Genomic DNA, 21,733 nt, shown 5'->3' with positions numbered 1-21,733 from the left:
CGTACGGCCGTTGTTGACTCACGTTGGCGGCGAGGGCGTCGTGCCGCTGCCGCCACTGGTGTGCAGTTGCGCAAAGCGCCGCCGCCAGAACGTTTCGCAAACGCCGTCTGGCCGCCCCCCTCTCTCTGACAGCCAGACACCGCCAGCGAAGGATCGCCGCCTCTTTTCGGATGATCCTTCGTCGTGTCTCTCCTCTAGTTTTCGCTCTCGAGCTTGCTGCACGGCAGTTGACATTGTCTTGCGTTTGTTCTGGATTTTATATCGCCCGATTCCGGCTCAGGAAGAGTCATTATCCCGAGAACCGTTACGACACGTACTGCGGACCGTTGGACACGGAATCCAAGCAGTGCTGCATACCTGCCCTTGGTTGCTTCTTGTCTTTTCCGTTCCGAATTTGGTGGAACGCCCAGAAGCAGCAGCAAATAGCGCTCACTACCATCACACGCTGCCTATCGATTTAGCTGCCCCGCGATCGGCGTGAGCCGGGGGAGAACCACAGGTTAAAAAAAGAATGCGCCACAAAGGAAAAAGAAGCGAGCGCCCTGACTTGGCTCCTTTCGCATCGTCTTTCGGGCGCTCGCTTCCACTCCTACCCTTCCGCTCGGTCAGTCGATACGTGACGTAAGCTATCCAGACATCGACGTCACACGGCGGCGGTCTCCAAGCGCAACAGAAACGTGGCGCCTCTTCCTTCTCTTTCGGACAGCGCGCGCCCTCTTTCGTCGGGGGCATCGCGCACGTGTGTTTCACCGCACGCGCGCCATCCTGCCACTTACCGCGAATGACGCCTTGTGCGGCTTCCTTTTGAAACCGAAGCGGAGCAAACAGAAGACAAAAAACGATCGTCGGTCTTCGCAAGCGCGCGTGCTGTTTCTGCGGCGTTTCTTTATTCCCGTGCGACAATTCAGCAAAAGTTGTCCTGCGCGGTAGTGTACGCACATCGCAACGCGCCCGAAATGCAAAAAGCGCTCCTTCGGGATTTGAAATGGAATTAGCATTTATGAGTCCGTAGTTGAAAAACACCGGCTGGCACGTCAACGCTCCTCTTCCACTGACTATCGCCTCGTCGTCCGTCCATTGAATTCAATTTCATTATAAGCCTAGTCACGTTGGCATGAATGGAAAACCAAGCAGTCTGGCGGCCACTGCTCACGTCTTGCCATCTGGTGTTCGTCCGATTTGGTGCGAAGAACATTCTACGCAAACGACTTACTATACCTCGGACGCTTCTGTGCTGCACAATCACATAGACCGTCCGCGTTATGATGAACTACGAGTCCATTTGCACCATAGGTTAAGCCATTTGGAGAAATCCTGCGCCGCTAAATGGAAATTGCCTTTGAGAGCCCTACGGTATTTTCTTGTAGACAGCAAGCTAATAATTTTCTTGTCCACAGTATATCACTGCACCTGGGAATGCCCACACCCTCCGAGCTACTCTCCTATTCCTTCAACTTCCCCCGTGGAGACTGCGCTAACCAGCTTCGACCTGCAAGAGCAGCGACGGCTGATCCGGCGGGCACGCGGAGCGGCGCGAGCCGATGGGGCTCCGCCCTACGAGGGATGTTTTCTCCTGCTCTCCCTCTTTATCCCGGCAGCGCTTGCTCGTAGCTTTATTCAGCTTCTCTGTTCTTTTTTTTTTTTTTTGCTCTGGGCTCTTCTAAAAGCACTATATTTAATTGGACGTCGAGTTGTATATCTAAAATGAAAGACAGTGCATAGAAGGGGACATGAATGTGCTGTTTTTGACTTTAGAAATGTGCACCAACTAGACCAAAAGCAAACTACCCTCTGCTGAAAGAAGCCGCATCGGATTCCGTCTTTCTGCTTCGTTTAGCGAAAAAGTTTGCAGTTCTGCCCGGAAGACGAAGCACCGATTGCGAAAGCAAATTAGTAGATAGCTATACGAAGTAAGGATAGTAGTTTTATTGGCCATATAAACTTGTAAACATTCGCTCAATAATTAACGATGATAGAATGTGTAAGCGTGACTCAACGAGAACGTAGAAAGAAACAGAGGCACGGAGACAGCGTTGTCTTAGTGTGTCTACTTCTTTCTGCGTCCTTGTTCAGTCGCGCTTACACATTCTATCATGGATTCAAACCAACTAGCCCGTCAACGTGTTTAACTAAATTAACCAGCACAGTGTTACGTGCGCGCAGGTAAACATGAATACATCTCGCTCGATGACAGCATAAACTATATGTGAAAATTATGGAGTTGGGAATCGCGGCAGCAGCCGCGAGCCAATTGACCTCTGTGTATCTGTCGATTCAACGCGTACGAAATGTCGGAATCACAGCGCATACGAAGCTACCGGCACTACGCGCACTCTGCAAACATAGCACATCGCTTTGAAGATGAGGTCCGCGCAGGCGCGCACTTTAGCCACGTCGCAGACCGCTTTCAAGACACACGGGCGCCGGCGACGCGTCTCTACGGCGTCCGCGATTCGCGTGGCCAACGCCATAGTAGACGCCGCAATAGAGAGTTTTAGGTTAGGGGACGCAAGCTGTTGTGTACCGACTGGCCGCTGAGTTCAGTGGATGACGTATCTTCGTCAGTCAACCCTGTGTTGAAGAGCGCCCTCTTCTGGCCCCAAGAATGTATACATTCCAGTGGTTATCAAGTTCCCCTGTTCTTTGTTTGTTTCGTAACGGCAATAAAAGGTTATTGCCGATACGCCTTGTCGCGATGATGCCTCGCGATATGACCCACGCAGCAACATAACACTGGCGACGAGGATGGGATTGAATGAGACCGCCGCAATAGGAAGCTAGCTCCTGTCCGTACTCGTTCACAATGACGGCCACCACAACGGAGGGGCTCGAGCCTTTCGACATCACTCACCCTGAGGAGTGGGAGGACTATGCAGAACGTTTACAGTCCTTCCTCGAGGCGCATGACGATACGGACGCCAGCAAGAAAAGATCGACATTCCTCAACCGCTGAGGTGCCGCAACTTTATATTAGCCAGGGCGCTCGTGGCATCGGCCCACCTGAAGGATACACCGTTCGAAATAATTCTCGCCGTTCTGCGCGACCACCTAACGCCGAAACCACCGGAGCTTGCCGCAATCGGTACACAACACTCAGTTATCCAAAATGGACACACACGTCACCCGGCCCAATACTCGGCCTTCTTCAGAGGTGAATTGTTCTGGGAAAGGAGCCCGCGCCATGCAAATCGCTTCGAACCCTGTGGGCAGAAGCAAAACTTGATAACCACTGGAAGATATATATATATATATTCATATTCTTGGGGCCGGAAGAGCGCGCTCTTCAACACCAGGGTTGGCTGACGAACATACGTCATCCGCTGAACTCAGTGGCCAGAATAGGTACACAACACTCCTTCCCCCTTAGTTCGGACTCAACAGTCAGCCGATGCCAGCACAAAGTCCCGAAGATGTTGGGGTGTCTTCCGGGAACGCTGCGAACGGTGTGGGCCCGGCAATTCTACACTTTGCTCTGTTGGTGCTGGCTGAGGTGCTGCTATGTCGTCCGAAGGGAGCATGACTGTTGGTTGCTCCTCAGGTTCACTGGGATCTGGTGCCTTGCTGCTGCTCACTCCGCCAGCTGAAGGGCTTGACGCAGGCCGTATCTGAAGGAGGACAGCCTGAGGTCAGGCCTACGTCAATTCCTTCACGTGGCGGAGTGAGCAGCAGCAAGACACCAGATCCCAGTGAACCCGAGAACCATCCAACAGTGATGCTACCACCCGAGGAGCAACCAACAGTCATGCTGCCTTCGGACGACATAGCAGCACCTCAGCCAGCACCAACAGAGTGTAGAATTCTGTATGGAGCGGCGGGCGAGGAGGACATCGAGGCACCGTAGCAGCCGCCGGAGAAGAACGCCCCCTCCTCCCTCGCCTCACCCCTGTTGCCTCGCGCGCCACGGAGGAGGGCACGCATCCTCGCTCGCGCACGCGAGATTGAACCGCGTTCGCCGGCTCACCCTCACACGCTTTCACTCATACGGAACCTCACGGCGACGACGGCGACGGCAGAAATGCGCCTGGAGTGTCCATATAATTCCTATCGCAGTAAAAGTATGTCATGTCCCTGTCACGTCAGTGGTGGTAAGGTTGAAGCCTGTTTCACATGCAAGCGATTGAGCGAATGGAGCGAACAGTGGCGCGGCGCTGCGAAGCTTTTCGCGAGGTTTCGTTTCACATGCATTGCCGCCGCGCGTTTTCCGCCGCTGCGAATATCAATGTTGGCGGCAAGAAACACGGGGCTTTTCAGCCAGTTTCGGTAGTTTGCGACTAGCAACATAAGCAGTTTTTTTTAAAGTTCAATGCAATGAACTGAGAGCATCTGAGTAGAACACTAGTTCATCAATTGGCGGATGTGAACATATAGTGTTAAGTAAAAGTCCCTTAGTTTCATGGCTTCTGTAGACAAAATCTTTATAAGGCAAAATAAAGTTAAATCATTTTTGCACATGGTAAAGTTCTGGGTTTAAGATATGGTGTGCAGTGAGGCGATGGATTAATCTTCCCAGACACATATGTACTTGTTTTGAGACGAAGATTCTGTAAAGTGCAATTATTTTTCTTTAGCGCATCTTAACAACTTCAGTAGAAAAAAAAGCTTTGATTTCAGGTAGTTGGTTCATAGTGCAAGTATATGCAGTGGCATGCAAAATCCACATGCATGGAAAGGATATGTGAAACCGGATGGTGCCTTTCTCAGTTTATGATTTGCTTCTTTTGTCTTTTTCGTGCACTTCCCTGCCTGTACTTATGCTTATGTCGCCTTTGATCCATCATATTCATCACATCTGATTTTTGGTTCACATCTGAAGCCATGCTATACTTCAGTTACATTGCATTTTCAACGAGTCACAAATTGGTCATCTAATTATGCCAGCTGCTCCTCAGAAGTATAGCATTCTTGCTGTAATGGGAATCAAAAGCTACCATATATGACAAGAAATTTGATGCGCAAGATTTTAATGCCAATTCACCTTGCAGTTTTATCCTCATTTGTTACACTAGATAATTTTGTGAATTTAATTTTATTTATTTGTGAGAAAGTGTAATGGATCAATCCCAACAGCACCAGGAAACTGCATTCGTGAGGAGGCCAACTGAATAGAAAATATACGCCTCAGCACCGCTTTGACACCGGGCAAGATATTGCTGCAGAACCACAAGACACACTTAGAAACAATGGGGGGCAGCCCATACATGAATAGCTTTTATGTCAAATATAAGCAAAGCTAGCTAGACATGCGGCCTCACATGAGGATATACAACACATTTCTAAATGCACTGTACTCTCAGTCAGGAACATCTATACGCTGTCGAGGACGTTTTCAAATGAGCTGCTGTCTTCGAATATGGCACACGAAAAACGTTTCTTGCACAATTTATCTACATTACCAGCCCCATGCTTAGCAGCTCATCTGATAACCTCTGCCATGTAAGTGCACGCGTTTTCTGCCAGAAATGCCTTTGCTGGCCAGTAATATGGTGCATACTTCTCTTCGATCATGGTGTCAATAGTTTGTAAGTTTGCACAAGTTTGTTCCATGTTTCACTTTCCATTCTATACTTTAATTTTGAGAAGGTGGAGCCAATTGACATAAAGGATATTTCTACACTAATACTGACGAAACTTGAGAGAATATACTTATGTTTTATTACAAGATGTGTTCTAAAGTTCATGGGCATCATTGTAATCAGATTTTATGTGTTTGTCAGTGTTTCTCAAATTATTGTTCAGTTTTTTTGTGACTGATCAATAAATATTTTGACCTTTTAAGAGAGAAAATGTCTACAGCGGCGTCTACAGATTACATCCCATTAACCTAGCCTAAGTGCAGGAGCTGCTTATGAAGGAATCAAATATTCCCGACAAGTAAGTATTGCGTATCTCTTCTAACGTGACCATGTATCTACATCGTGCTTTCACACTATTGGGAGGAGTACTAGCACTCTCTTCTCTCGGTTGAGAGGAATAGAAGCACTCGGTCTGGGGGAGTACTATTACCCCTATGGGGAGAGTATTAGCACTCTGCGGAAAAGTACTAGCACTCGCTTTTCTAGGAGTAACGAAACTCTGTCAGGGGGAGTTATCCTACTCTCTCTCAAAAAGGGTCGATCTACTCTTGAAAAGAGAGGGAAATATGGGGTAAGCAGATACTCTCTGAAAGAGAATGCCTGGAACTCTCTTTGTTTTTAAAGTGCTCCATGGAGCATAGGACTGAAATTTAGTGTTAGAAAATCAGGTGTTATGGTATTCAATGAAAACAGTGAACAGACAGTGGCAATACAGGGCAAAGAAATACCTCGGGTCATCATCGTCAGCCTGGCTACGCCCACTGGAGGGCAAAGGCCTCTCCCATACTTCTCCAACAACCCCGGTCATGTACTAATTGCGGCCATGTCGTCCCTGCAAACTTCTTAATCTCATCCGCCCACCTAACTTTCTGCCGCCCCCTGCTACGCTTCCCTTCGCTTGGAATCCAGTCCGTAACTCTTAATGACCATCGGTTATCTTCCCTCCTCATTATATGTCCTGCCCATGCCCATTTCTTTGTCTTGATTTCAACTAAGATGTCATTAACTCGCGTTTGTTCCCTCACCCAAGCTGCACGTTTCTTATCCCTTAACGTTACACCCATCATTCTTCTTTCCATAGCTCGTTGCGCCGTCCTCAATTTAAGTAGAACCCTTTTCGTAAGCCTCCAGGTTTCTGCCCCGTAGGTGAGTACTGGTAAGACGCAGCTATTATACACTTTTCTCTTGAGGGATAATGGCAACCTGCTGTTCATGATCTGAGAATGCCTGCCAAACGCATCTCAGCCCATTTTTATTCTCTTGATTATTTCCGTCTCATGATCCGGATCCGCCGTCACTACCTGCCCTAAGTCGATGTATTCCTTTACCACTTCCAGTGCCTCGCTACCTATTGTAAATTTCTGTTCTCTTCCGAAACTGTTAAACATTACTTTAGTTTTCTGCAGATTAATTTTTAGACCCACTCTTCTGCTTTGCCTCTCCAGGTCAGTGAGCATGCTCTGCAATTGGTCTTCTGAGTTACTAAACAAGGCAATATCATGAGCGAATCGCAAGTTACTAAAGTATTCTCCATTAACTTTTATCCCCAATTCTTCCCAATCCAGGTCTCTGAATACCTCCTGTAAACACGCTGTGAATAGCATTGGTACCTCGGGTAAAATAATATAAATACCTTGGTATATGGATAAACGAAGGCAATGGATATATGAAAACACAGGGAAAAGCTAACAGCAAAGGAGAAGAGAAATGCAGCCATAAGGAAGCACACAGCGCTATGGGAATGCAATAGGTGGGAGGTGCTCCGGGGTATGTGGAAAGGTGTACTTGTTCCAGGACTTATTTTTGGAAGTACGGTTGTTAGCTTGAAATCAGGGGTACAAGCAGGACTCGATGGAAACCGAAGGTCAGTGGAACACGTCGTATTGGGCGCTCACGGGAAGACTACAAATGAAGCTGTGCAGGGAGATATGGGCTGGACTAGATTTGAAGTGAGGGAAGCTCGCAGTAAAATTGAGTATGAAGAAGGACTGAGGAATATGGAAGAAAGTTTTGGGCTGGGAGAGTGTTGAGGTACCTGTACAGGAAGAACATTGATTCACAGTGGAGCAAAAGAACAAGGAAGCTTACCGGCAAGTTTGCGGCCTGTAGGGTGAGCAACACAGCAACAAAGGATTCAAGCGGAAAGTCAGAGAGGCTCAAATAATCTAATGGGTGGTGGCAACAGCAAAGAAACCTCCTATGAGTAACTACTTAAAAGGAAAAAACGAAATCAGGAAAGAAACCATTTATGATAACTCAAAGGGAAGCTCATTACTTTTCGAATCGAGAACAGGATGCCTTAGAACACGCACCTATAAAACGAGATATAAGAAGAAAGAAGAAGCATCTGCTTGCTGCGGTAAAACTTGGGAAACGATGGAGCACCTTTTATTGGAATGTGAAGAGATCTGCCCAGCGGTCGATTTAGGCACCACTGGCCTCCTTGAAGCCCTTGTGTTCAGCGAGAGCAGGGGAAAAGTAAACATCTCAGCAATAGAGATTAGTAAGAGGCGATTGGAAGGTTGGTGGAAGAAAAGTAGGGAAACGAAAAGAATGGAGATGTACAAAAGCAATGTTCCCAATAGGGGTTCAGGAAATTTGGTTGTGGCAGTTCATGGTCTTTTATTTTACTTTTTCTTTTTTTACCTAGGTAGGACATTAAGAAGGGTTTGGTGGCGCAACGCACCGCCCCATTCCAAAGGGGCCGCTCATAACATCCATCAATTCTTCCATGGTCACTACCGTCACTACCTGCCCTAAGTACATGTATTCCCTTACCACTTCCAGTGCCTCGCTACCTATTGTAAATTGCTGTTCTCTTCCGAGACTGTTAAACATTAGTTTTTTGCAGATTAATTTTTATACCCACTCTTCTGCTTTGCCTCTCCAGGTCAGTGAGCATGCATTGCAATTCGTCCCCTGAGTTACTAAGCAAGGCAATATTATCAGCGAATCGCAAGTTATTAAGGTATTCTCCATTAACTTTTATCCCCAATTCTTCCCAATCCAGGTCTCTGAATACCTCCTGTAAACACGCTGTGAATAGCATTGGAGAGATCGTATTTCCCTGCCTGACGCCTTTCTTTATTGGGATTTTGTTGCTTTCTTTATGGAGGACTGCGGTGGCTGTGGAGCCGCTATAGATATATGTCAGTATATTTACATACGGCTCGTCTACACCCTGATTCCGTAATGCCTCCATGACTGCTGAGGTTTCGACAGCATCAAACGCTTTCTCGTAATCAATGAAAGCTATATATAGGGGTTGGTTACATTCCGCACATTTCTCTATCACCTGATTGATAGTGTGAATATGGTCTATTGTTGAGTAGCCTTTACGGAATCCTGCCTGGTCATGTGCTTGACAGAAGTCTAAGGTGTTCCTGGTTCTAATTGCGATTGCCTTAGTCAATAGTTTGTAGGCAACTGACTGTAAGCTGATCGGTCTATAATTTTTCAAGTCTTTGGCGTCCCTTTTCTTATGGATTAGGATTATGTTAGCCTTCTTCCAAGATTCCGGTACGCTCGAGGTCATGAGGCATTGCGTATACAGGGTGGCCAGTTTCTCTAGAACAATCTGCCCACCATCCTTCAACAAATCTGCTGTTACCTGATCCTCCTCAGCTGCTTTCCCCCTTTGCATAGCTCCCAAGGCTTTCTTTACTTCTTCCGGCGTTACCTGTGGGATTTCGAATTGCTCTAGACTATTCTCTCTTCAATTATCGTCGTGGGTGCCACTGGTACTGTATAAACCTCTATAGAACTCCTCAGCCACTTGAACTATCTCATCCATATTAGTAATGATATTGCCGGCTTTGTCTCTTAACGCATACATCTGATTCTTGCCAATTCCTAGTATCTTCTTCACTGCTTTTAGGTTTCCTCCGTTCCTGAGAGGATGTTGAATTCTATCCATATTATACTTCCTTATGTCAGCGGTCTTACGCTTGTTGATTAACTTGGAAAGTTCTGCCAGATTTATTCTTGCTGTATGGTTAGAGGCTTTCATACATTGGCGTTTCTTGATCAGATCTTTCGTCTCCTGCGATAGCTTACTGGTATCCTGTCTAATGGAGTTACCACCGACTTCTACTGCACACTCCTTAATGATGCCGATAAGATTGTCGTTCACTGCTTTAACACTAAAGGGTTCTCTTCCCGAGTTAAAGCCGAATACCTGGTCTGTAGCTTCATCTGGAATTCCTCCATTTTCCCTCTTACCGCTAACTCATTGATCGGCTTCTTATGTACCAGTTTCTTCCGTTCCCTCCTCAGGTCTAGGCTAATTCGTGTTCTTGCCATCCTATGGTCACTGCAGCGCACCTTGCTGAGCACGTCCACATCTTGTATGATGCCAGGGTTAGAGTAGAGTATGAGGTCTATTTCATTTCTAGTCTCGTCGTTCGGGCTCCTCCACGTCCACTTTCGGCTATCCCGCTTGTGGAAGAAGGTATTCATTATCCGCATATTATTCTGTTCCGCAAACTCTACTAATAACTCTCCCCTGCTATTCCTAGTGCCTATGCCATATTCCCCCACTGCCTTGTCTCCAGCCTGCTTCTTGCCTACCTCGGCATTGAAGTCGCCCATCAGTATAGTGTATTTTGTTTTCACTCTACCCATCGCCAATTCCACGTCTTCATAGAAGCTTTCGACTTCCTGGTCATCATGACTGGATGTAGGGCCGTAGACCTGTACAACCTTCATTTTGTACCTCTTATTAAGTGTGACAACAAGACCTGCCACCCTCTCGTTAATGCTATAGAGTCCCTGTATGTTACCAGCTACATTCTTATTAATCAGGAATCCGACTCCTAGTTCTCGTCTCTCCACTAAGATCCGGTAGCACAAGACGTGCCCGCTTTTTAGCACTGTATATGCTTCTTTTGGCCTCCTAATTTCACTGAGCCCTATTATATCCCATTTGCTGCCCTCTAATTCCTCCAATAGCACTGCTAGACTCGCCTCACTAGATAACGCTCTAGCGTTAAACGTTGCCAGGTTGATATTCCCATGGCGGCCTGTCCGGAGCCAGGGATTCTTAGCGCCCTCTGCTGCGTCGCAGGTCTGACCGCTGCTGTCGTCAGTTGCTTCGCAGCTGCTGGGGACTGAGGGGGCCAGGGTTTGATTGTTGTGTTCATATAGGAGGTTGTGGCCAACTACTTCACCAGGGTGGCCAATCCTGCTCTGGTGAGGGAGTGCGTTACCGGTTCTGGTCACCGGGATCAGGCCACACTCCAGGCCTGTTTATGCAATTTTATTAACACGTGGATTTTTCTTTCTTTTTAATCCGGTGGAAAATTGCGTGGCACCGGGATTCGAACCCCGGACCTCTTGCACGCGAGGCGGGTGTTTTACCTCTACGCCACCGCTGCATTCTATACGCCACCGCTGCATTCAAAGGCTCATCCAAATCTCTTTACTACATTTATAAGTATCAAGATTTCACCTCCAGGCCTCGCCACTTACTGGTTTTTCTGACTTCCTTTGCCAATATTATTATATATTTCCTACTTAAGTACTGAACAGCGTGCTGGATTCTATCACTATAAATCATGGTCATTTCATTTCCATGAGCGTCTCACAACACATTCTGGCCAACTGTCAGTCCCTTTAAGTAATCAGATGTTGCAGGCTTATTTGTTGCATAGATGGCTATTAAAATCACCGGCCGAAATAGTGCTACTTCTGCCTGCATAGATTTTGAGGTAGCGTGCTAACTGGTCTACAAGCATATTTATGTTATGGCTTGGTGGCCTCTAAACAGCGCACATTGTAGGTTCCAGATATGCCTTGGTCGTTAATACAGTAACCACTGCAGCATCTCGAAAATTAAAACACACTGTTTCACAATGCCAATCACTTATACATAGACCACTACTCCACCAGTTCCTTTGTTTCCCCTGCACAAAAAGAATGACTGAAAACTATGCAGTGCAGAACGAGAACATTGGGCTTTTGAAATATTGATTTCTGTTAGAATTAACACATGTAATGTTGGGAATGCGTTAGCCAGGTGAATTTTTAACGTGTCCCGTTTATGAACGGTATTGTTTATCTTTCGCCCAATTTTTTCTTTTTGTCATCGATAACAGTTCCTTCACTCGTGAAGTTAGATCATCGTTTAGGCATAACTTTTCACCTTTCAGTCTGTTCTATTTTTCAATCCAACGCTCTTTTCATTCCCGCCTTGAAAATTGCACCAGAATTGGCGGCACAGAGTTAACTTTGATTCTATGCACGGCTTCAATACCGTCATGTCTGGGCATAGGAAGTTCAAATTTGGTTGCGGTAGGTTCCAGCGCCTTTCGAAAGTGGTCGTTATCAGCGCAGTTGACGCCATTAATTTCTAAATTGTTTCTTCGTGAGTACCGTTCGAGATCATCTACTGTTTGTTCCATATTCAACAGCTGGCCAGATTGGCCAAAAGCGCGGCTTCCAGTTCAGTTACTTTCTGCCTGTTTGTTCAAGTTCCTTTTTATGCTCCTCCAACTTTTGAACAACTGTGTCATACTTAGTTGAGATCAATTTTAATGCTGTTTCAATATGCTGAATTGCTGTACTTTGCGCCAGCGTTTCCTGGTTGGAAGCCTGAAATATGGCCAACTCCTCGTCTTGCAGCTTTTCTAGCGCATCTATTCGACTCAGCTAGGCCAGCACATCCGGCTCGGCCGATGCATCCGCTGCTCTATCCTACTGGTTAACGCCGTCATCGCCCTTGTTACCGATCGCGACGCATGATTCACACAAGTCAGACACACCCAGTGTTGTCATTCCTTTGTAGACAACTTTTTCAAATTTGTTGTTCTCGGCATACGAGAAGCTCTGCACATCATCAGCAATCACTTTCATGTAAGCAAAGCAACCAAACTCAGCTATCGTGGAGCACTGGTGTAGTTAAGCAGAGGAACATGCAACAATAGGCAGGTAGGTGGTAAACTTTATTCAGGTCCGGAAGAATCTTCAACCCGTTGTTATAGGGGACAGACTGCGGGCCGCTCCCGCGTTGGGACGGGAAAGCCAAGCCTCACCGCCGCATCGTGGGCCTGCGTGGAGAGGTGAGGCCTGAAACCTATCATGTTGTTGGGAAAGAGACCTTCGTCCTCAATGTGCTTGGAGATCCGGTCATTTATCACATGCTCTGCCATCTTGCCCAAAGCAGAGGTGAGGGAGATGGACCTGAGGTTCTCGGCCCCGAGGCTACGCCCAGGCTTGGGAATGATAACCATGGACGCGACCTTCCACTCATCTGGAAATACACCCGATTCCCAGATGCGGTTGATCTCTGCCGTTACGACCTTAATGAACCTGTCATCTAAATTGCGCAGCATTTTGTTAGTTACGTCATCCAGTCCCGGGGCCGCCTGCCATTGAGTTTCTGTAGTGTTTCGCTAACGTCCGCCTCCTGAAACAGTCTGTCTAGGCCCTCGGCCGATTTGCCCTCATATCGTGGGCATTCCGGCCCCGGGGTCCCAGCCTTGCCCGCCTGGGGAAAACACCTCCGTAACTAGCGCATGGCGATTTCGTGATCCCCATTCTGCTGCCTTTTCGCATGGAGAATTTCATCCACCACCCGATTCTGATTGCTTTTGGTCTTATCCTCGTGGAGCAGGCGCTTGAGTAGGTTCCATTTCCCACCTATTCGCATCTGCCCATCTACCATGTTACAAACCTCATGCCACTGATGTCTCTCAAGCACTTGGCAATGTGCCATAATTTGATTGTTTAGCTCGGCTAGTATCTTTCTAAGCCACCAATTGAGCTTTTAAGTTTTCCGCCTAGCAAGCAGAGATTCCTTCGCCTCTAATTGGTGTGCTAATCTGCTATCCATTTTACCTACCTCTAGCTCAGTGTGTATCGACTTGGTCGCTTTCTCTACGTCCCTTTTGACTCTATCTAACCATTCCTGGAAGATCTCCGTAGAACCACCCCCTATTTCCTCCCTGATCTTACGGAAACGATCCCAGTCTATGTATCTGAATCTCCTGGTAGGCTTTCTGCCTGCCTCGAGCATGGTGCTAACAATATAATGATCACTTCCCAATTCTACCCCCAAGATAGCCCAGGAAAATTCCCCTGCCGAACCCACGAATGTGAAGTCCGAAGTCAAATCCTGTGACACGCAGTTGCCAATCCTGGTGGGGAAGTTGGAATCGGTAATTAACGTGAGGCCAAGATCCGCCGCCGCGCGCCTGCCAGAGGTTCTCGCCCTTGCGCGTGGTGTGGAGGTAACCCCGTGCCTGATGCTGGGCATTAAATTTCCCGGCCACTACAATTTGGATTCCAAACTGCTTGCATGGCTTGATAGTTTTTTTTACTAAATTGATCCCATTTTGTATCTGTTAATAACACTGACTATCCTCCGAGTCCTGTTTACTCAGGGTTACCACAAGGATCGGTACTTGGCCCTCTCCTCTTTCTAATCTACGTTAACGACTTACCTTCCTGCGTCTCTTCCCATATCAACTTGTTTGCAGATGACTGTGTAATATTTCAAGAAATAACTAGTCCTAACGATACTACTATTCTACAGTCTGATCTTGATGCTCTCTCCGCTTGGTGTAAGACTTGGTGCATAGAATTAAAGACTAAAAAATGCAAAGTTATGCGTGTAACTAGATCTACTAATGCAAATGTTTCATATCATCTTGATAAATTTCCTTTGAAAGTAGTATCGTTATATGGATAACTTGGCGTCACTATATCCTCAAAACTAACCTGGAATGATCACACTGAATCCATAATCGCCAGCTCGAACAAAACATTTGCATATCTTCGCCGGAATTTCTCACGCGCTCCTCAGGCTCTTAAAGTTTTACTTTATAAAACACTAATTCGTTCGAAGGTGGAATACACCGCCTCTGTTTGGAACCCTTTCCATGACAATCTAATCTACTCACTCGAAATGGTTCAATATAACTCTGCACATTTTACTATGTTAATTATGCTCGAACCGCAAGTGTGACTAATATGAAACCGAGCCTTGAACTACCATCACTAGTATCTCGCCGTAAGATTCATCGTTTGTGTCTTTTTTCACCGCATATTTCACCATCGTTCACTACACGATCATTTCATCTTTCCTCCCCATTATGTATCCTCACGCATTGACCACCGACATAAAGTAATCGTTCCTTTTTCTAGGACTTCTACTTTTCAGTATTCATTTTTTCCCAGGACTTGTGAGGAGTGCAACCATCTTCCTACCACTACTGCAGAAATTACAGACCATCAACGTTTCAAGAGTGTTTTAACTAACAGTAACTAATTAGTTCTTTACCTCATGTTATTTTTCGTTGTTTCTTGTTTGCATGTGCTTACCTGTATCATCTTGTCAATTTACATTGTCTTACCGCCTTAGCCAACAATGAAGTGAAGCTATGCTGGCCCTCTCTAGGGGAACTGTACGCGTTGAGTATGAATACGCTATTTCTGAGCTCGCCGCTGGGGATAACCTCACCAAACAGGTACTCAATTTTGCACATTCCCATGTTTAAATCGTGTTCGATAAAAGTGTGTTTGTTAGAGACCACTGTGGAGACCCCCCCTACCTTCCGGCCCGTTCTTTACTAACGATTTGTAGCCCGACAGAGAAACACTGTGTACCAGTACCTCTTGCAATAAGATAATCTGCGGTCTCGAATCTCTCGATCTGAGAAACTGCTGAAGGGCCGCCCTTTCTTGAGAAAAGCCCCAACAGTTCTATTGCCAGATCGTAAAGTTTAATACACCGTTATTCGCAGCGATCATTGGAGATATCGGCCAGTTCAGCCCGTGTACTACCATGGGGCTCCCCCGAGGAAGCAGCCGTACTCTTAACCAGCGGCTTGACGCCTTTCTTGGCTCTCAGTTTGCCTACCTCTGCCTCCGGCTTGGAAGTCCTTCCTTTAAAAGAGGTCATCACCTCCGCCATTTGCCTAAGAGTCTCCTTAATCTCTGACGAGGAATTTGTGATTTGCACCCGAAAATCGAGGCCCTCGTTCCCGATTTGCTCAGTAGTTGCCTTTCTCTTTGCCGGCCTAACCTCAGAATTGGTATCCATTGGAAGCTCAGCTGTTGGCGGCTGCCCTAAATTCTCGACGAGCCTGTTCGGCCGCGATGGAGGGGTAACCTTCGCTACCTTAGCTCCCTTCATTTCTGCTATCTCAGCCCTGAGCTGTTCAACGACGCCTCTAAGAGTAGCGTTCTCCTTTTGGATTCGACTAACTGGCTCAAAGCTAACATGCTCTGAAGCAGCACCTCCCTTTACCTGTGGCTCTGCCATTTGCTTGACCTTGGTGGCCCACGTTCCTTGGTCAACCCCTTGTGTTGCGATGCGAACCGCAGGAGTCCTGGAACGGGATCTTGATATTGCTACACGCGTGTGATATTTCATTGTTTGAACGAGGCGCGTGGGGGCCATCACTCGAGAAAATAGGTGGAAGAACGAACTGGGCTCGCGCTGTGAATCTAACCATTCAGCACTGCAACCGCTGTTGTAAATATAACCTGTAAATAGTTGCTCATCTTACTGACTCGTCCTTCGCGTAACATTGTGGTGGAGCATGCCGTTCCCCGTCCTCGCCACGGAGCTCCGCAGCGGCCGCACCGTCCCGCCTTCCGCCATGGCTCCCGGTGACGACACCTCGTCTCTATCTACTCCTGCGACCCCGACAACAACGTATGTTACGGTTACAAATCACCGCGATCCTGGCATATTCTCCCGCCAAGATAATGTCGACGTTGAGGACTGGCTCAACCTATATGAGCGTGTTAGCCAAAACAACTGCTGGCACCCTACCATTATGCTAGCCAATGTCCTATTATACTTGGGCGGAAGTCGTTGTGCCTGGTTCCGGACACGAGGACGAGATCCGTTGCTGGGATGCTTTCAAGCAGAAGATCGTCGACTTCTTTGGAAATCCCACCGGCCGGCACCTGGCTGCTAGAAAAGCGCTTGCTGCCCGAGTTCAGTCTTCTACTGAACCGCATGTCTCGTACATACAAGGCGGGCTCGCTCTTTGCCGGAAGGTCGACGGGAAGATTGCCGAGGTTGACAAAGTCGGCCACGTACTTAAAGGGATCCCGGACGACGCCTTCAACTTGTTGGTCTTCAACAATGTGTCCGCCGTCGACGTCATTGTCAAGGAATGCCGCCGCGTGAGCTCGCCAAAAGCCGCCGCGTCATTCCACAGTTCTCCCGGCTCCCTAAGAGGGCTGCGACGTCGCCTTGCGTTGACCTTACCACTTCGCCACCTCTCATGAGCATGTCACACGTATTGTTCGCCGCGAACTCAAGGCTACAAATCCTGCGCCGTTCCGTTCACGCCCACTTGAAACCACCATTGACCAACCAGCCTCGGCGATCTCCCTCATTCAGGCAGTTGTACGGCAAGGATTTGCAAACCTGGGTTTTCCTGCTGCCTGCTCCGTCTTTCGACCTGAAGCCTGACCGGTGCCAACTGCTCCACCTCACGGCGATCTGTATTTCTTTCCTAGATACCGCAACCATGCCGAGTGGAGAACTCCGGACGACAAGCCCATTTGCTTCCGTTGCCTCCGCACTGGCCACGTCGCTCGCCACTGCCGCACCTACTGAACGTCGCCGTATTCGAGCTCCTTTTCCCCGTCTCCTCGCCAATACGCCGACCCGCGCCGTTAATCGCGTCGCCTCGCCGTATCATCATCATTTATTTTTCCTTAAGGACCCCTGTCGGGGTATTACATAAGGGGGGGTTACAGAAGATAAGGATAGAAACAAAGATATGGTTACAATTTCTTACAAGACTCAGCCTGTGGATTCGCATTAAAACAAACAAGCAAACAACAACAACAACAACAACAACAAAAAGCCAAGAGGCACACTGAATAGTATGCAAAAGCAAATTAGCAGAACAGTCACGATGTGAGACGGCAATCGCAAAAGAATGAAGGCACAGTACGGTCATTATAAGGTTAGGGTTTAAGGTGATCAGTAAGTAGCTGCTTGAAGATAATAGGGTTGCGCTCATTGACAACTCTATCTGGTAAATTGTTCCACTCTATAATGGCGCTAGGCAAAAACGATTGATTAAAGGAAAATGTTGAACCATGCAAGCGCTGGATGCTACAAGAGTTAAAAAGGCGACGAGATGTACGGGTTGGTGGGATTAGGAGCCTTCCATGCAGTTCAGGGAAGTTATAATAATGTCACTGGAAAAGGCACAGTTTTGCAATTTTCCGACGCAACACCAATGGTTCGAGTCCTAGCGATGATTTAATCGCACTGACACTTTCTTCACGGCTGTACCTGGAAGTGATGAATCTAGCGGCACGATTTTGTATTGATTCTAACATATTAATTAAGTAAGCTTGGTGCGGGCTCCAAATAGCTGAGGCGTAGTCAAGTTTACTTCGAATAAAAGTTTCATAAGCTAGTTTTCTTGTGGATGAGGGGCACAGCGCAAGGGTACGTCTGACCTAACCAATTGATTTATTAGTGTCGGTAGCCAATTTTGTTATATGGTCGGACCAGGTCAACTTGCTATTAATAGTGATACCGAGATAACAATACGATTCAACGGTGTATAGGGCTGTCGAGTTTCAAAAGTACGGGTGATTCTTGTTAGAGTGTTTACGGGATACCTGCATAACTTTACATTTGGAGATGTTAAGTTTCATTAAAGAGCTGAAACACCAGGTTTCTAATGAATGTAAGTCTTTTTGGAGCGTTGCATGGTCGGCTGGGTCTGTAATGCGACGGTAGATTACGCAGTCATCTGCAAAAAGTCGGATATTGGATGATATGCCGATGGGAAGGTCGTTTATGAAGATGAGAAAGAGAAGGGGACCGAGGACGGACCCCTGCGGTACTCCGGAGATGACCCTAGCAGTGGTTGAGCAATGATTTCCGATAGCTGTGTTCTGGAATCGATTAGTTAGAAAGCAACGGATCCATGACAGTGCGAGAGGGTCGAGACTGAGGCATGAAAGTTTGGCCAAAAGCCGCTGATGGGGAACACAGTCAAATGCTTTGGCAGAGTCTAGATATATGACGTCAGATTGAAGTGATGAGTCTAAATTCAGGTGAAGTTCAGTAATAAATTCAAAAAGCTGTGTATGGCATGACAAACCAGGCCGGAAACCGTGCTGATTGTGAAAAAAGAAGGAATGATCACCGAGATGACATGCTATTTGCGAATATATTATATGTTCTAGGAGTTTACAGGGAATACTCGTTAGGGAAATGGGGCGATAGTTGGAAGGATCAGAGTGGCTGCCTGACTTATATACCGGTACCACTTTACTAAATTTACACACAAAATTTCATGTTGACAGTTCAATTTCGTGACATATGAAGGAACACTTTCTTTCACAAAAATCAAAATGCCACCTCCCCTGCGCCCCAACCTGTCAAGCCTGTGAAAAACGTATGTTTGACTATCATTTAGTAGCTCGTGGTCAGCAATATTTGGATGCAGCCAAGATTGCGTAAGTATAGCAAGGTCAGTATTGTTGTCTTTCAAGATAGATTCCAGGGCGTCTTTCCTAGGCAGGTAACTACGCACGTTTGCGAGCAAGACCGATATATTCTGATAAACAGGGACAGTAATCGGGGCGAGGCGGGTCTGGGGGGGGGGGGGGGGGAGAAGAGGGATGCGCGTGCCTGGAGAGACGCAGTGACCGCTATGCCCTCAGTTCAACTATACAATCAGTTTCAGCATTGTACGTGAATTGCTTGCCATCAAGCAGCAGCTTGTCAAAGCGAAGTTTAAATGATCTGCCGCTCTGTTGTCCATGAAGATAAAGTTTCCTTCGCGCCTGTCGAACTGTGGCTGAGTAGTCCTCGCGAATCGAAAAATTCGTGCCCTTGAGCTTAGAAGCCACTGCAAGAATTCTTGATTTATCTTTAAATCTTGCATATTTTACAATAATAGGCCTAGTTTGGGCTTGCTGGTAACGACCAAGTCAGTGTGCACGCTCCAAGTCGTCTGTACTCACGGATAAACCGAGTTTCTCGGAGCAGAATGATACTATTTTTGTCTGGGACTCAAGCCAAGTCTCACCCTTTGTGTCTTGAATTGCACAAAAAAGTAAGTTTGAACGACGCAGGCGATTTTCTGCATCATCGCATTTTTCGGTAAGAACTTTGATTTCAGTGGAAAGTTTTCCAAGGCTACCAATCACGTCCGCCTTTAAACCTATTTCGTATGCCTCCTGCCTCTGACGTATCCGTCGATGTCAGTCGTCCAGCTCGCTCGCCGTTGGTCCCCGTCGCCCCAGCCACGCCGCTATTCGTCGCCGACCAATTATGGACCATACCGGACGGAAAACTAGGCCGTGCAGCTCTTGGAGGTAGTGGTGCATCACGTTGGTACTTTCCAAATCCTGCGTTGACGCTCCTCACCAACACAAACCTAATTGAAGTAGACGTAGATGGTGTTCCCTTGACGGAAATAATTGATACTGGAGCCCAAGTGTCCATAATGAGCGCTAACCTATGTCGTCGCTTCAAAAAAAGTTCTGACGCCTGCCATCACGCGAGCCGTACGTGTCGCCAGTGGCGCCACTGTTGCCGTCAGGGGTATGTGCACTGCTCGCATAAGAATTCCTGGCCGCCAAGTTCCAGTCATGTTCACCGTGCTTACCAGTTGCTCTCATGACCTAATCTTCGGGCTCGACGTTATGACGACGCATTCTGCCCTCATCGACTGTTCCACCGGTACGCTGTGCCGCGAGCTTCCTCTTCTTTCAGACGTTTGCCCCGAACAACCGAACACCCTCTGCACTATAGCGTTTGTTCACTTACCCACAAAAGCCCTAACCTTCGTCGAATTGGCCTCAACGGCAACCGTGCCTGATGGTGACTATGTCGTCGCACCTATGCGTGAAGCCCTCCTGGCGCGCGACATTTCTGTTCCACACTCCGTCGTAGCCCTTGCCGCTAATCGGATGTGTCTCCCCGTTATCAATTTTGGCTTCAAGAAGCAAGTGTTACCTGAAGGCATAGCGGTGGCCACGCTCCGGTCCGTGACAGACGACCACGTCACTGCTTTTGCAGCCGACGCGTCTCCAGATTCTCCTGATTACCCGCAGGATGACTTGAACCTCGACGGCCCATTACGTTCCATGGTCGCTCCGCACCTCGCACCTGACCAAGCAGCCGCCCTATATCGCCTTTTGCTTTCTTACCGCGACATATTTGACACTTACAATCGACCACTCGGTCAGACGTCCCTTGTTAAGCATCGGATAAACACTGGTGACGCTGTTCCCATTCCCCGCCGACCATATTGCGTGTCCACGGCAGAGCGGCAAGTTATTCAGCAGGAAGTAAACAAGATGCTCACCAAGGCATTGTTGAGCCCTCGTCAAGTCCTTGGGCTTCGCCGGTCGTGCTCGTCAAAAAGAAAGATGGCACGTGGCGTTTCCGCGTTGATTACACCCACCTAAACCGAATTACTATAAAGGAGGTTTACCCTTTACCACGAATCGGCGAGGCTATTGATAGTTTTCACGGTGCCGAATACTTTTCGTCAATCGACCTTCGAACTAGTTATTGGCAGATTTCCGTCGATGAGCAAGACCAAGAAAAGACCACTTTCGTCACTCTAGATGGCCTCTACCAATTCAGGGTTATGCCTTTCCGTTTATGCAATGCTCCCGCCACGTTCGAACGGATGATCGACTCTCCGCTTCAAGGTTTCAATTGGTCAACTTTGTTACCTCGTCGACGTCCTTGTGTTTTCTCCTACTTCTGAGGCGCACCTTGAGCGCGTCGCAGCTATCCTTGACGTCTTCCGCAAGACTGGACTCAAATTGAACTCATCGAAGTGCCACTTCGGGCGCCGACAGATTGCAGTGCTAGGCCATCTAATCGATGCTTCCGGAGTACAACCCAACCCGGAGAAGGTTCGAGCAGTAACGGCTTTTCCTGTACCTCAGTCTGTTAAAGACAAGTAAAACTCTTGCTTGGGCTAGTTGGTGCATGCTTGAAGTAGGTAAAGGCAAGGCGCAGAAGACCAGGACTTAGGAAGAAGAACACAACGGGCGCCCGTCTTGTCGTTTGTGTTCTTCTTCCTAAGTCCTGGTCTTCTGCACCTTGCCTTTACCTACTGTTAAAGACGTCCGGAGTTTTGTGGGGCTCTGTTCTTATTTCCGACGGTTCGTGAAAGATTTCGCAGCAATCGCTCGACCACTCA

This window comes from Dermacentor andersoni, chromosome 9, assembly GCF_023375885.2.
Source record: "Dermacentor andersoni chromosome 9, qqDerAnde1_hic_scaffold, whole genome shotgun sequence".
Classification (NCBI taxonomy): domain Eukaryota; kingdom Metazoa; phylum Arthropoda; class Arachnida; order Ixodida; family Ixodidae; genus Dermacentor; species Dermacentor andersoni.
Note: the sequence above shows the minus strand (reverse complement) of the source record.